This window comes from Coregonus clupeaformis, unplaced genomic scaffold (genome assembly GCF_020615455.1).
Source record: "Coregonus clupeaformis isolate EN_2021a unplaced genomic scaffold, ASM2061545v1 scaf1309, whole genome shotgun sequence".
Lineage (NCBI taxonomy): Eukaryota > Metazoa > Chordata > Actinopteri > Salmoniformes > Salmonidae > Coregonus > Coregonus clupeaformis.
In genome coordinates, this window is record NW_025534763.1 from 42,501 (window position 1) to 57,500 (window position 15,000).

Consider the following 15,000-nt stretch of genomic DNA (forward strand, 5'->3'; position numbering starts at 1 on the left):
GGACATAGAGTCAGACTGGTCAGGAACACAGCACTACACCTGGACATAGAGACAGACTGGTTGAGGAACACACAGCACTACACCTGGACATAGAGTCAGACTGGTTGAGGAACACACAGCACTACACCTGGACATACAGAGTCAGACTGGTTGAGGAACACACAGCACTACACCTGGACATAGAGTCAGACTGGTTGAGGAACACACAGCACTACACCTGGACATAGAGTCAGACTGGTTGAGGACCACACAGCACTACACCTGGACATAGAGTCAGACTGGTTGAGGAACACACAGCACTACACCTGGACATAGAGTCAGACTGGTGAGGAACACACAGCACTACACCCTGGACATAGAGTCAGACTGGTTGAGGAACACACAGCACTACACCTGGACATAGAGTCAGACTGGTTGAGGAACACACAGCACTACACCTGGACATAGAGTCAGACTGGTTGAGGAACACACAGCACTACACCTGGACATAGAGTCAGACTGGTTGAGGAACACACAGCACTACACCTGGACATAGAGTCAGACTGGTTGAGGAACACACAGCACTACACCTGGACATAGAGTCAGACTGGTTGAGGAACACACAGCACTACACCTGGACATAGAGTCAGACTGGTTGAGGACCACACAGCACTACACCTGGACATAGAGTCAGACTGGTTGAGGAACACACAGCACTACACCTGGACATAGAGTCAGACTGGTTGAGGAACACACAGCACTACACCTGGACATAGAGTCAGACTGGTTGAGGAACACACAGCACTACACCTGGACATAGAGTCAGACTGGGTGAGGAACACACAGCACTACACCTGGACATAGAGTCAGACTGGTCAGGAACACACAGCACTACACCTGGACATAGAGTCAGACTGGTTGAGGAACACACAGCACTACACCTGGACATAGAGTCAGACTGGTTGAGGACCACAAAGCACTACACCTGGACATAGAGTCAGACTGGTTGAGGAACACACAGCACTACACCTGGACATAGAGTCAGACTGGTGAGGAACACACAGCACTACACCTGGACATAGAGTCCAGACTGGTTGAGGAACACACAGCACTACACCTGGACATAGAGTCAGACTGGTTGAGGAACACACAGCACTACACCTGGACATAGAGTCAGACTGGTTGAGGAACACACAGCACTACACCTGGACATAGAGTCAGACTGGTTGAGGAACACACAGCACTACACCTGGACATAGAGTCAGACTGGTTGAGGACCACACAGCACTACACCTGGACATAGAGTTGGACTGGTTGAAAAACACACAGCACTACACCTGGACATAGAGTCAGACTGGTTGAGGAACACACAGCACTACACCTGGACATAGAGTCAGACTGGTTGAGGAACACACAGCACTACACCTGGACATAGAGTCAGACTGGTTGAGGAACACACAGACACTACACCTGGACATAGAGTCAGGACTGGTTGAGGAACACACAGCACTACACCTGGACATAGAGTCAGACTGGGTGAGGAACACACAGCACTACACCTGGACATAGAGTCAGACTGGTTGAGGAACACACAGCACTACACCTGGACATAGAGTCAGACTGGTTGAGGACCACACAGCACTACACCTGGACATAGAGTCAGACTGGTTGAGGAACACACAGCACTACACCTGGACATAGAGTCAGACTGGTTGAGGAACACAGCACTACACCTGGACATAGAGTCAGACTGGTTGAGGAACACACAGCACTACACCTGGACATAGAGTCAGACTGGTTGAGGAACACACAGCACTACACCTGGACATAGAGTCAGACTGGTTGAGGAACACACAGCACTACACCTGGACATAGAGTCAGACTGGTTGAGGAACACAGCACTACACCTGGACATAGAGTCAGACTGGTTGAGGAACACACAGCACTACACCTGGACATAGAGTCAGACTGGTTGAGGAACACACAGCACTACACCTGGACATAGAGTCAGACTGGTTGAGGAACACACAGCACTACACCTGGACATAGAGTCAGACTGGTTGAGGAACACACAGCACTACACCTGGACATAGAGTCAGACTGGTTGAGGAACACACAGCACTACACCTGGACATAGAGTCAGACTGGTTGAGGAAACACAGCACTACACCTGGACATAGAGTCAGACTGGTTGAGGAACACACAGCACTACACCTGGACATAGAGTCAGACTGGTTGAGGAACACACAGCACTACACCTGGACATAGAGTCAGACTGGTGAGGAACACACAGCACTACACCTGGACATAGAGTCAGACTGGTTGAGGAACACACAGCACTACACCTGGACATAGAGTCAGACTGGTCAGGAACACACAGCACTACACCTGGACATAGAGTCAGACTGGTTGAGGAACACACAGCACTACACCTGGACATAGAGTCAGACTGGTGAGGAACACACAGCACTACACCTGGACATAGAGTCAGACTGGTCGAGGAACACACAGCACTACACCTGGACATAGAGTCAGACTGGTTGAGAGAACACACAGCACTACACCTGGACATAGAGTCAGACTGGTCAGGAACACACAGCACTACACCTGGACATAGAGTCAGACTGGTCAGGAACACACAGCACTACACCTGGACATAGAGTCAGACTGGTTGAGGAACACACAGCACTACACCTGGACATAGAGTCAGACTGGTTGAGGAACACACAGCACTACACCTGGACATAGAGTCAGACTGGTTGAGGAACACACAGCACTACACCTGGACATAGAGTCAGACTGGTTGAGGAACACACAGCACTACACCTGGACATAGAGTCAGACTGGTTGAGGAACACACAGCACTACACCTGGACATAGAGTCAGACTGGTGAGGAACACACAGCACTACACCTGGACATAGAGTCAGACTGGTTGAGGAACACACAGCACTACACCTGGACATAGAGTCAGACTGGTTGAGGAACACACAGCACTACACCTGGACATAGAGTCAGACTGGTTGAGGACCACACAGCACTACACCTGGACATAGAGTCAGACTGGTTCAGGAACACACAGCACTACACCTGGACATAGAGTCAGACTGGTGAGGAACACACAGCACTACACCTGGACATAGAGTCAGACTGGTTGAGGAACACACAGCACTACACCTGGACATAGAGTCAGACTGGTCAGGAACACACAGCACTACACCTGGACATAGAGTCAGACTGGTTGAGGAACACACAGCACTACACCTGGACATAGAGTCAGACTGGTTGAGGAACACACAGCACTACACCTGGACATAGAGTCAGACTGGTTGAGGAACACACAGCACTACACCTGGACATAGAGTCAGACTGGTTGAGGAACACACAGCACTACACCTGGACATAGAGTCAGACTGGTCAGGAACACACAGCACTACACCTGGACATAGAGTCAGACTGGTTGAGAACACACAGCACTACACCTGGACATAGAGTCAGACTGGTTGAGGAACACACAGCACTACACCTGGACATAGAGTCAGACTGGTCAGGAACACACAGCACTACACCTGGACATAGAGTCAGACTGGTTGAGGAACACACAGCACTACACCTGGACATAGAGTCAGACTGGTTGAGGAACACACAGCACTACACCTGGACATAGAGTCAGACTGGTCGAGGAACACACAGCACTACACCTGGACATAGAGTCAGACTGGTTGAGGAACACACAGCACTACACCTGGACATAGAGTCAGACTGGTTGAGGAACACACAGCACTACACCTGGACATAGAGTCAGACTGGTTGAGGAACACACAGCACTACACCTGGACATAGAGTCAGACTGGTTGAGGAACACACAGCACTACAACTGGACATAGAGTCAGACTGGTCAGGAACACACAGCACTACACCTGGACATAGAGTCAGACTGGTCAGGAACACACAGCACTACACCTGGACATAGAGTCAGACTGGTCAGGAACACACAGCACTACACCTGGACATAGAGTCAGACTGGTTGAGGAACACACAGCACTACACCTGGACATAGAGTCAGACTGGTTGAGGAACACACAGCACTACACCTGGACATAGAGTCAGACTGGTTGAGGAACACACAGCACTACACCTGGATATAGAGTCAGACTGGTTGAGGAACACACAGCACTACACCTGGACATAGAGTCAGACTGGTCGAGGAACACACAGCACTACACCTGGACATAGAGTCAGACTGGTCAGGAACACACAGCACTACACCTGGACATAGAGTCAGACTGGTCAGGAACACACAGCACTACACCTGGACATAGAGTCAGACTGGTCAGGAACACACACCACTACACCTGGACATAGAGTCAGACTGGTTGAGGAACACACAGCACTACACCTGGACATAGAGTCAGACTGGTCAGGAACACACAGCACTACACCTGGACATAGAGTCAGACTGGTCAGGAACACACAGCACTACACCTGGACATAGATTCAGACTGGTCAGGAACACACAGCACTACACCTGGACATAGAGTCAGACTGGTTGAGGAACACACAGCACTACACCTGGACATAGAGTCAGACTGGTTGAGGAACACACAGCACTACACCTGGACATAGAGTCAGACTGGTTGAGGAACACACAGCACTACACCTGGACATAGAGTCAGACTGGTCAGGAACACACAGCACTACACCTGGACATAGAGTCAGACTGGTTGAGGAACACACAGCACTACACCTGGACATAGAGTCAGACTGGTTGAGGAACACACAGCACTACACCTGGACATAGAGTCAGACTGGTCAGGAACACACAGCACTACACCTGGACATAGAGTCAGACTGGTCAGGAACACACAGCACTACACCTGGACATAGAGTCAGACTGGTCAGGAACACACAGCACTACACCTGGACATAGAGTCAGACTGGTTGAGGAACACACAGCACTACACCTGGACATAGAGTCAGACTGGTTGAGGACCACACAGCACTACACCTGGACATAGAGTCAGACTGGTTGAGGAACACACAGCACTACACCTGGACATAGAGTCAGACTGGTCAGGAACACACAGCACTACACCTGGACATAGAGTCAGACTGGTCAGGAACACACAGCACTACACCTGGACATAGAGTCAGACTGGTGAGGAACACACAGCACTACACCTGGACATAGAGTCAGACTGGTTGAGGAACACACAGCACTACACCTGGACATAGAGTCAGACTGGTTGAGGAACACACAGCACTACACCTGGACATAGAGTCAGACTGGTCAGGAACACACAGCACTACACCTGGGCATAGAGTCAGACTGGTCAGGAACACACAGCACTACACCTGGACATAGAGTCAGACTGGTTGAGGAACACACAGCACTACACCTGGACATAGAGTCAGACTGGTCAGGAACACACAGCACTACACCTGGACATAGAGTCAGACTGGTCCAGGAACACACAGCACTACACCTGGACATAGAGTCAGACTGGTCAGGAACACACAGCACTACACCTGGACATAGAGTCAGACTGGTGAGGAACACACAGCACTACACCTGGACATAGAGTCAGACTGGTTGAGGAACACACAGCACTACACCTGGACATAGAGTCAGACTGGTTGAGGAACACACAGCACTACACCTGGACATAGAGTCAGACTGGTCAGGAACACACAGCACTACACCTGGACATAGAGTCAGACTGGTCAGGAACACACAGCACTACACCTGGACATAGAGTCAGACTGGTTGAGGAACACACAGCACTACACCTGGACATAGAGTCAGACTGGTCAGGAACACACAGCACTACACCTGGACATAGAGTCAGACTGGTCAGGAACACACAGCACTACACCTGGACATAGAGTCAGACTGGTTGAGGAACACACAGCACTACACCTGGACATAGAGTCAGACTGGTTGAGGAACACACAGCACTACACCTGGACATAGAGTCAGACTGGTCAGGAACACACAGCACTACACCTGGACATAGAGTCAGACTGGTTGAGGAACACACAGCACTACACCTGGACATAGAGTCAGACTGGTTGAGGAACACACAGCACTACACCTGGACATAGAGTCAGACTGGTTGAGGAACACACAGCACTACACCTGGACATAGAGTCAGACTGGTTGAGGAACACACAGCACTACACCTGGACATAGAGTCAGACTGGTTGAGGAACACACAGCACTACACCTGGACATAGAGTCAGACTGGTTGAGGAACACACAGCACTACACCTGGACATAGAGTCAGACTGGTCAGGAACACACAGCACTACACCTGGACATAGAGTCAGACTGGTCAGGAACACACAGCACTACACCTGGACATAGAGTCAGACTGGTTGAGGAACACACAGCACTACACCTGGACATAGAGTCAGACTGGTCAGGAACACACAGCACTACACCTGGACATAGAGTCAGACTGGTCAGGAACACACAGCACTACACCTGGACATAGAGTCAGACTGGTTCAGGAACACACAGCACTACACCTGGACATAGAGTCAGACTGGTCAGGAACACACAGCACTACACCTGGACATAGAGTCAGACTGGTTGAGGAACACACAGCACTACACCTGGACATAGAGTCAGACTGGTTGAGGAACACACAGCACTACACCTGGACATAGAGTCAGACTGGTCAGGAACACACAGCACTACACCTGGACATAGAGTCAGACTGGTTGAGGAACACACAGCACTACACCTGGACATAGAGTCAGACTGGTGAGGAACACACAGCACTACACCTGGACATAGAGTCAGACTGGTCAGGAACACACAGCACTACACCTGGACATAGAGTCAGACTGGTCAGGAACACACAGCACTACACCTGGACATAGAGTCAGACTGGGTGAGGAACACACAGCACTACACCTGGACATAGAGTCAGACTGGTCAGGAACACACAGCACTACACCTGGACATAGAGTCAGACTGGTTGAGGAACACACAGCACTACACCTGGACATAGAGTCAGACTGGTTGAGGAACACACAGCACTACACCTGGACATAGAGTCAGACTGGTTGAGGAACACACAGCACTACACCTGGACATAGAGTCAGACTGGTTGAGGAACACACAGCACTACACCTGGACATAGAGTCAGACTGGTTGAGGAACACACAGCACTACACCTGGACATAGAGTCAGACTGGTTGAGGAACACACAGCACTACACCTGGACATAGAGTCAGACTGGTTGAGGAACACACAGCACTACACCTGGACATAGAGTCAGACTGGTTGAGGAACACACAGCACTACACCTGGACATAGAGTCAGACTGGTCAGGAACACACAGCACTACACCTGGACATAGAGTCAGACTGGTTGAGGAACACACAGCACTACACCTGGACATAGAGTCAGACTGGTTGAGGAACACACAGCACTACACCTGGACATAGAGTCAGACTGGTTGAGGAACACACAGCACTACACCTGGACATAGAGTCAGACTGGTGAGGAACACACAGCACTACACCTGGACATAGAGTCAGACTGGTTGAGGAACACACAGCACTACACCTGGACATAGAGTCAGACTGGTCAGGAACACACAGCACTACACCTGGACATAGAGTCAGACTGGTTGAGGAACACACAGCACTACACCTGGACATAGAGTCAGACTGGTTGAGGAACACACAGCACTACACCTGGACATAGAGTCAGACTGGTCAGGAACACACAGCACTACACCTGGACATAGGAGTCAGACTGGTTGAGGAACACACAGCACTACACCTGGACATAGAGTCAGACTGGTAAGGAACACACAGCACTACACCTGGACATAGAGTCAGACTGGTTGAGGAACACACAGCACTACACCTGGACATAGAGTCAGACTGGTAAGGAACACACAGCACTACACCTGGACATAGAGTCAGACTGGTTGAGGAACACACAGCACTACACCTGGACATAGAGTCAGACTGGTCAGGAACACACAGCACTACACCTGGACATAGAGTCAGACTGGTTGAGGAACACACAGCACTACACCTGGACATAGAGTCAGACTGGTTGAGGAACACACAGCACTACACCTGGACATAGAGTCAGACTGGTTGAGGAACACACAGCACTACACCTGGACATAGAGTCAGACTGGTTGAGGAACACACAGCACTACACCTGGACATAGAGTCAGACTGGTTGAGGAACACACAGCACTACACCTGGACATAGAGTCAGACTGGTCAGGAACACACAGCACTACACCTGGACATAGAGTCAGACTGGTTGAGGAACACACAGCACTACACCTGGACATAGAGTCAGACTGGTTGAGGAACACACAGCACTACACCTGGACATAGAGTCAGACTGGTTGAGGAACACACAGCACTACACCTGGACATAGAGTCAGACTGGTTGAGGAACACACAGCACTACACCTGGACATAGAGTCAGACTGGTCAGGAACACACAGCACTACACCTGGACATAGAGTCAGACTGGTCAGGAACACACAGCACTACACCTGGACATAGAGTCAGACTGGTTGAGGAACACACAGCACTACACCTGGACATAGAGTCAGACTGGTTGAGGAACACACAGCACTACACCTGGACATAGAGTCAGACTGGTTGAGGAACACACAGCACTACACCTGGACATAGAGTCAGACTGGTTGAGGAACACACAGCACTACACCTGGACATAGAGTCAGACTGGTTGAGGAACACACAGCACTACACCTGGACATAGAGTCAGACTGGTTGAGGAACACACAGCACTACACCTGGACATAGAGTCAGACTGGTTGAGGAACACACAGCACTACACCTGGACATAGAGTCAGACTGGTTGAGGAACACACAGCACTACACCTGGACATAGAGTCAGACTGGTTGAGGAACACACAGCACTACACCTGGACATAGAGTCAGACTGGTCAGGAACACACAGCACTACACCTGGACATAGAGTCAGACTGGTTGAGGAACACACAGCACTACACCTGGACATAGAGAGTCAGACTGGTTGAGGAACACACAGCACTACACCTGGACATAGAGTCAGACTGGTTGAGGAACACACAGCACTACACCTGGACATAGAGTCAGACTGGTTGAGGAACACACAGCACTACACCTGGACATAGAGTCAGACTGGTTGAGGAACACACAGCACTACACCTGGACATAGAGTCAGACTGGTTGAGGACCACACAGCACTACACCTGGACATAGAGTCAGACTGGTCAGGAACACACAGCACTACACCTGGACATAGAGTCAGACTGGTCAGGAACACACAGCACTACACCTGGACATAGAGTCAGACTGGTTGAGGAACACACAGCACTACACCTGGACATAGAGTCAGACTGGTTGAGGAACACACAGCACTACACCTGGACATAGAGTCAGACTGGTTGAGGAACACACAGCACTACACCTGGACATAGAGTCAGACTGGTTCAGGAACACACAGCACTACACCTGGACATAGAGTCAGACTGGTTTAGGAACACACAGCACTACACCTGGACATAGAGTCAGACTGGTTGAGGAACACACAGCACTACACCTGGACATAGAGTCAGACTGGTCGAGGAACACACAGCACTACACCTGGACATAGAGTCAGACTGGTTGAGGAACACACAGCACTACACCTGGACATAGAGTCAGACTGGTTGAGGAACACACAGCACTACACCTGGACATAGAGTCAGACTGGTTGAGGAACACACAGCACTACACCTGGACATAGAGTCAGACTGGTTGAGGAACACACAGCACTACACCTGGACATAGAGTCAGACTGGTTGAGGAACACACAGCACTACACCTGGACATAGAGTCAGACTGGTTGAGGAACACACAGCACTACACCTGGACATAGAGTCAGACTGGTTGAGGAACACACAGCACTACACCTGGACATAGAGTCAGACTGGTTGAGGAACACACAGCACTACACCTGGACATAGAGTCAGACTGGTTGAGGAACACACAGCACTACACCTGGACATAGAGTCAGACTGGTTGAGGAACACACAGCACTACACCTGGACATAGAGTCAGACTGGTGAGGAACACACAGCACTACACCTGGACATAGAGTCAGACTGGTTGAGGAACACACAGCACTACACCTGGACATAGAGTCAGACTGGTTGAGGAACACACAGCACTACACCTGGACATAGAGTCAGACTGGTTGAGGAACACACAGCACTACACCTGGACATAGAGTCAGACTGGTCGAGGAACACACAGCACTACACCTGGACATAGAGTCAGACTGGTTGAGGAACACACAGCACTACACCTGGACATAGAGTCAGACTGGTTGAGGAACACACAGCACTACACCTGGACATAGAGTCAGACTGGTTGAGGAACACACAGCACTACACCTGGACATAGAGTCAGACTGGTCAGGAACACACAGCACTACACCTGGACATAGAGTCAGACTGGTTGAGGAACACACAGCACTACACCTGGACATAGAGTCAGACTGGTGAGGAACACACAGCACTACACCTGGACATAGAGTCAGACTGGTTGAGGAACACACAGCACTACACCTGGACATAGAGTCAGACTGGTTGAGGAACACACAGCACTACACCTGGACATAGAGTCAGACTGGTTGAGGAACACACAGCACTACACCTGGACATAGAGTCAGACTGGTTGAGGAACACACAGCACTACACCTGGACATAGAGTCAGACTGGTTGAGGAACACACAGCACTACACCTGGACATAGAGTCAGACTGGTTGAGGAACACACAGCACTACACCTGGACATAGAGTCAGACTGGTTGAGGAACACACAGCACTACACCTGGACATAGAGTCAGACTGGTTGAGGAACACACAGCACTACACCTGGACATAGAGTCAGACTGGTTGAGGAACACACAGCACTACACCTGGACATAGAGAGTCAGACTGGTTGAGGAACACACAGCACTACACCTGGACATAGAGTCAGACTGGTTGAGGAACACACAGCACTACACCTGGACATAGAGTCAGACTGGTTGAGGAACACACAGCACTACACCTGGACATAGAGTCAGACTGGTTGAGGAACACACAGCACTACACCTGGACATAGAGTCAGACTGGTTGAGGAACACACAGCACTACACCTGGACATAGAGTCAGACTGGTTGAGGAACACACAGCACTACACCTGGACATAGAGTCAGACTGGTCAGGAACACACAGCACTACACCTGGACATAGAGTCAGACTGGTTGAGGAACACACAGCACTACACCTGGACATAGAGTCAGACTGGTTGAGGAACACACAGCACTACACCTGGACATAGAGTCAGACTGGTTGAGGAACACACAGCACTACACCTGGACATAGAGTCAGACTGGTTCAGGAACACACAGCACTACACCTGGACATAGAGTCAGACTGGTTGAGGAACACACAGCACTACACCTGGACATAGAGTCAGACTGGTTGAGGAACACACAGCACTACACCTGGACATAGAGTCAGACTGGTTGAGGAACACACAGCACTACACCTGGACATAGAGTCAGACTGGTTGAGGAACACACAGCACTACACCTGGACATAGAGTCAGACTGGTTGAGGAACACACAGCACTACACCTGGACATAGAGTCAGACTGGTCAGGAACACACAGCACTACACCTGGACATAGAGTCAGACTGGTTGAGGAACACACAGCACTACACCTGGACATAGAGTCAGACTGGTTGAGGAACACACAGCACTACACCTGGACATAGAGTCAGACTGGTCAGGAACACACAGCACTACACCTGGACATAGAGTCAGACTGGTTGAGGAACACACAGCACTACACCTGGACATAGAGTCAGACTGGTTGAGGAACACACAGCACTACACCTGGACATAGAGTCAGACTGGTTGAGGAACACACAGCACTACACCTGGACATAGAGTCAGACTGGTTGAGGAACACACAGCACTACACCTGGACATAGAGTCAGACTGGTTGAGGAACACACAGCACTACACCTGGACATAGAGTCAGACTGGTTGAGGAACACACAGCACTACACCTGGACATAGAGTCAGACTGGTGAGGAACACACAGCACTACACCTGGACATAGAGTCAGACTGGTTGAGGAACACACAGCACTACACCTGGACATAGAGTCAGACTGGTTGAGGAACACACAGCACTACACCTGGACATAGAGTCAGACTGGTGGAGGAACACACAGCACTACACCTGGACATAGAGTCAGACTGGTTGAGGAAACACAGCACTACACCTGGACATAGAGTCAGACTGGTTGAGGAACACACAGCACTACACCTGGACATAGAGTCAGACTGGTGAGGAACACACAGCACTACACCTGGACATAGAGTCAGACTGGTCGAGGAACACACAGCACTACACCTGGACATAGAGTCAGACTGGTTGAGGAACACACAGCACTACACCTGGACATAGAGTCAGACTGGTTGAGGAACACACAGCACTACACCTGGACATAGAGTCAGACTGGTGAGGAACACACAGCACTACACCTGGACATAGAGTCAGACTGGTTGAGGAACACACAGCACTACACCTGGACATAGAGTCAGACTGGTTGAGGAACACACAGCACTACACCTGGACATAGAGTCAGACTGGTTGAGGAACACACAGCACTACACCTGGACATAGAGTCAGACTGGTTGAGGAACACACAGCACTACACCTGGACATAGAGTCAGACTGGTTGAGGAACACACAGCACTACACCTGGACATAGAGTCAGACTGGTTGAGGAACACACAGCACTACACCTGGACATAGAGTCAGACTGGTTGAGGAACACACAGCACTACACCTGGACATAGAGTCAGACTGGTTGAGGAACACACAGCACTACACCTGGACATAGAGTCAGACTGGTTGAGGAACACACAGCACTACACCTGGACATAGAGTCAGACTGGTTGAGGAACACACAGCACTACACCTGGACATAGAGTCAGACTGGTTGAGGAACACACAGCACTACACCTGGACATAGAGTCAGACTGGTTGAGGAACACACAGCACTACACCTGGACATAGAGTCAGACTGGTTGAGGAACACACAGCACTACACCTGGACATAGAGTCAGACTGGTTGAGGAACACACAGCACTACACCTGGACATAGAGTCAGACTGGTTGAGGAACACACAGCACTACACCTGGACATAGAGTCAGACTGGTTGAGGAACACACAGCACTACACCTGGACATAGAGTCAGACTGGTCAGGAACACACAGCACTACACCTGGACATAGAGTCAGACTGGTTGAGGAACACACAGCACTACACCTGGACATAGAGTCAGACTGGTTGAGGAACACACAGCACTACACCTGGACATAGAGTCAGACTGGTTGAGGAACACACAGCACTACACCTGGACATAGAGTCAGACTGGTGAGGAACACACAGCACTACACCTGGACATAGAGTCAGACTGGTTGAGGAACACACAGCACTACACCTGGACATAGAGTCAGACTGGTTGAGGAACACACAGCACTACACCTGGACATAGAGTCAGACTGGTTGAGGAACACACAGCACTACACCTGGACATAGAGTCAGACTGGTTGAGGAACACACAGCACTACACCTGGACATAGAGTCAGACTGGTTGAGGAACACACAGCACTACACCTGGACATAGAGTCAGACTGGTTGAGGAACACACAGCACTACACCTGGACATAGAGTCAGACTGGTTGAGGAACACACAGCACTACACCTGGACATAGAGTCAGACTGGTCAGGAACACACAGCACTACACCTGGACATAGAGTCAGATTGGTCAGGAACACACAGCACTACACCTGGACATAGAGTCTGACTGGTCAGGAACACACAGCACTACACCTGGACATAGAGTCAGACTGGTGAGGAACACACAGCACTACACCTGGACATAGAGTCAGACTGGTTGAGGAACACACAGCACTACACCTGGACATAGAGTCAGACTGGTCAGGAACACACAGCACTACACCTGGACATAGAGTCAGACTGGTTGAGGAACACACAGCACTACACCTGGACATAGAGTCAGACTGGTCAGGAACACACAGCACTACACCTGGACATAGAGTCAGACTGGTTGAGGAACACACAGCACTACACCTGGACATAGAGTCAGACTGGTTGAGGAACACACAGCACTACACCTGGACATAGAGTCAGACTGGTTGAGGAACACACAGCACTACACCTGGACATAGAGTCAGACTGGTCAGGAACACACAGCACTACACCTGGACATAGAGTCAGACTGGTTGAGGAACACACAGCACTACACCTGGACATAGAGTCAGACTGGTTGAGGAACACACAGCACTACACCTGGACATAGAGTCAGACTGGTTGAGGAACACACAGCACTACACCTGGACATAGAGTCAGACTGGTCAGGAACACACAGCACTACACCTGGACATAGAGTCAGACTGGTCAGGAACACACAGCACTACACCTGGACATAGAGTCAGACTGGTCAGGAACACACAGCACTACACCTGGACATAGAGTCAGACTGGTTGAGGAACACACAGCACTACACCTGGACATAGAGTCAGACTGGTCAGGAACACACAGCACTACACCTGGACATAGAGTCAGACTGGTTGAGGAACACACAGCACTACACCTGGACATAGAGTCAGACTGGTTGAGGAACACACAGCACTACACCTGGACATAGAGTCAGACTGGTTGAGGAACACACAGCACTACACCTGGACATAGAGTCAGACTGGTCAGGAACACACAGCACTACACCTGGACATAGAGTCAGACTGGTCAGGAACACACAGCACTACACCTGGACATAGAGTCAGACTGGTTGAGGAACACACAGCACTACACCTGGACATAGAGTCAGACTGGTCAGGAACACACAGCACTACACCTGGACATAGAGTCAGACTGGTTGAGGAACACACAGCAC

General features: G+C 50.4%; 1 protein-coding gene across 1 annotated transcript in view; it reads left to right on the forward strand.

The window, feature by feature from the left end:
• LOC121565245 (dorsal-ventral patterning tolloid-like protein 1) overlaps positions 1–15,000 on the forward strand; it is a gene marked incomplete at its 5' end in the record, with an annotated part of 71,692 nt that overhangs the window by 42,289 nt on the left and 14,403 nt on the right.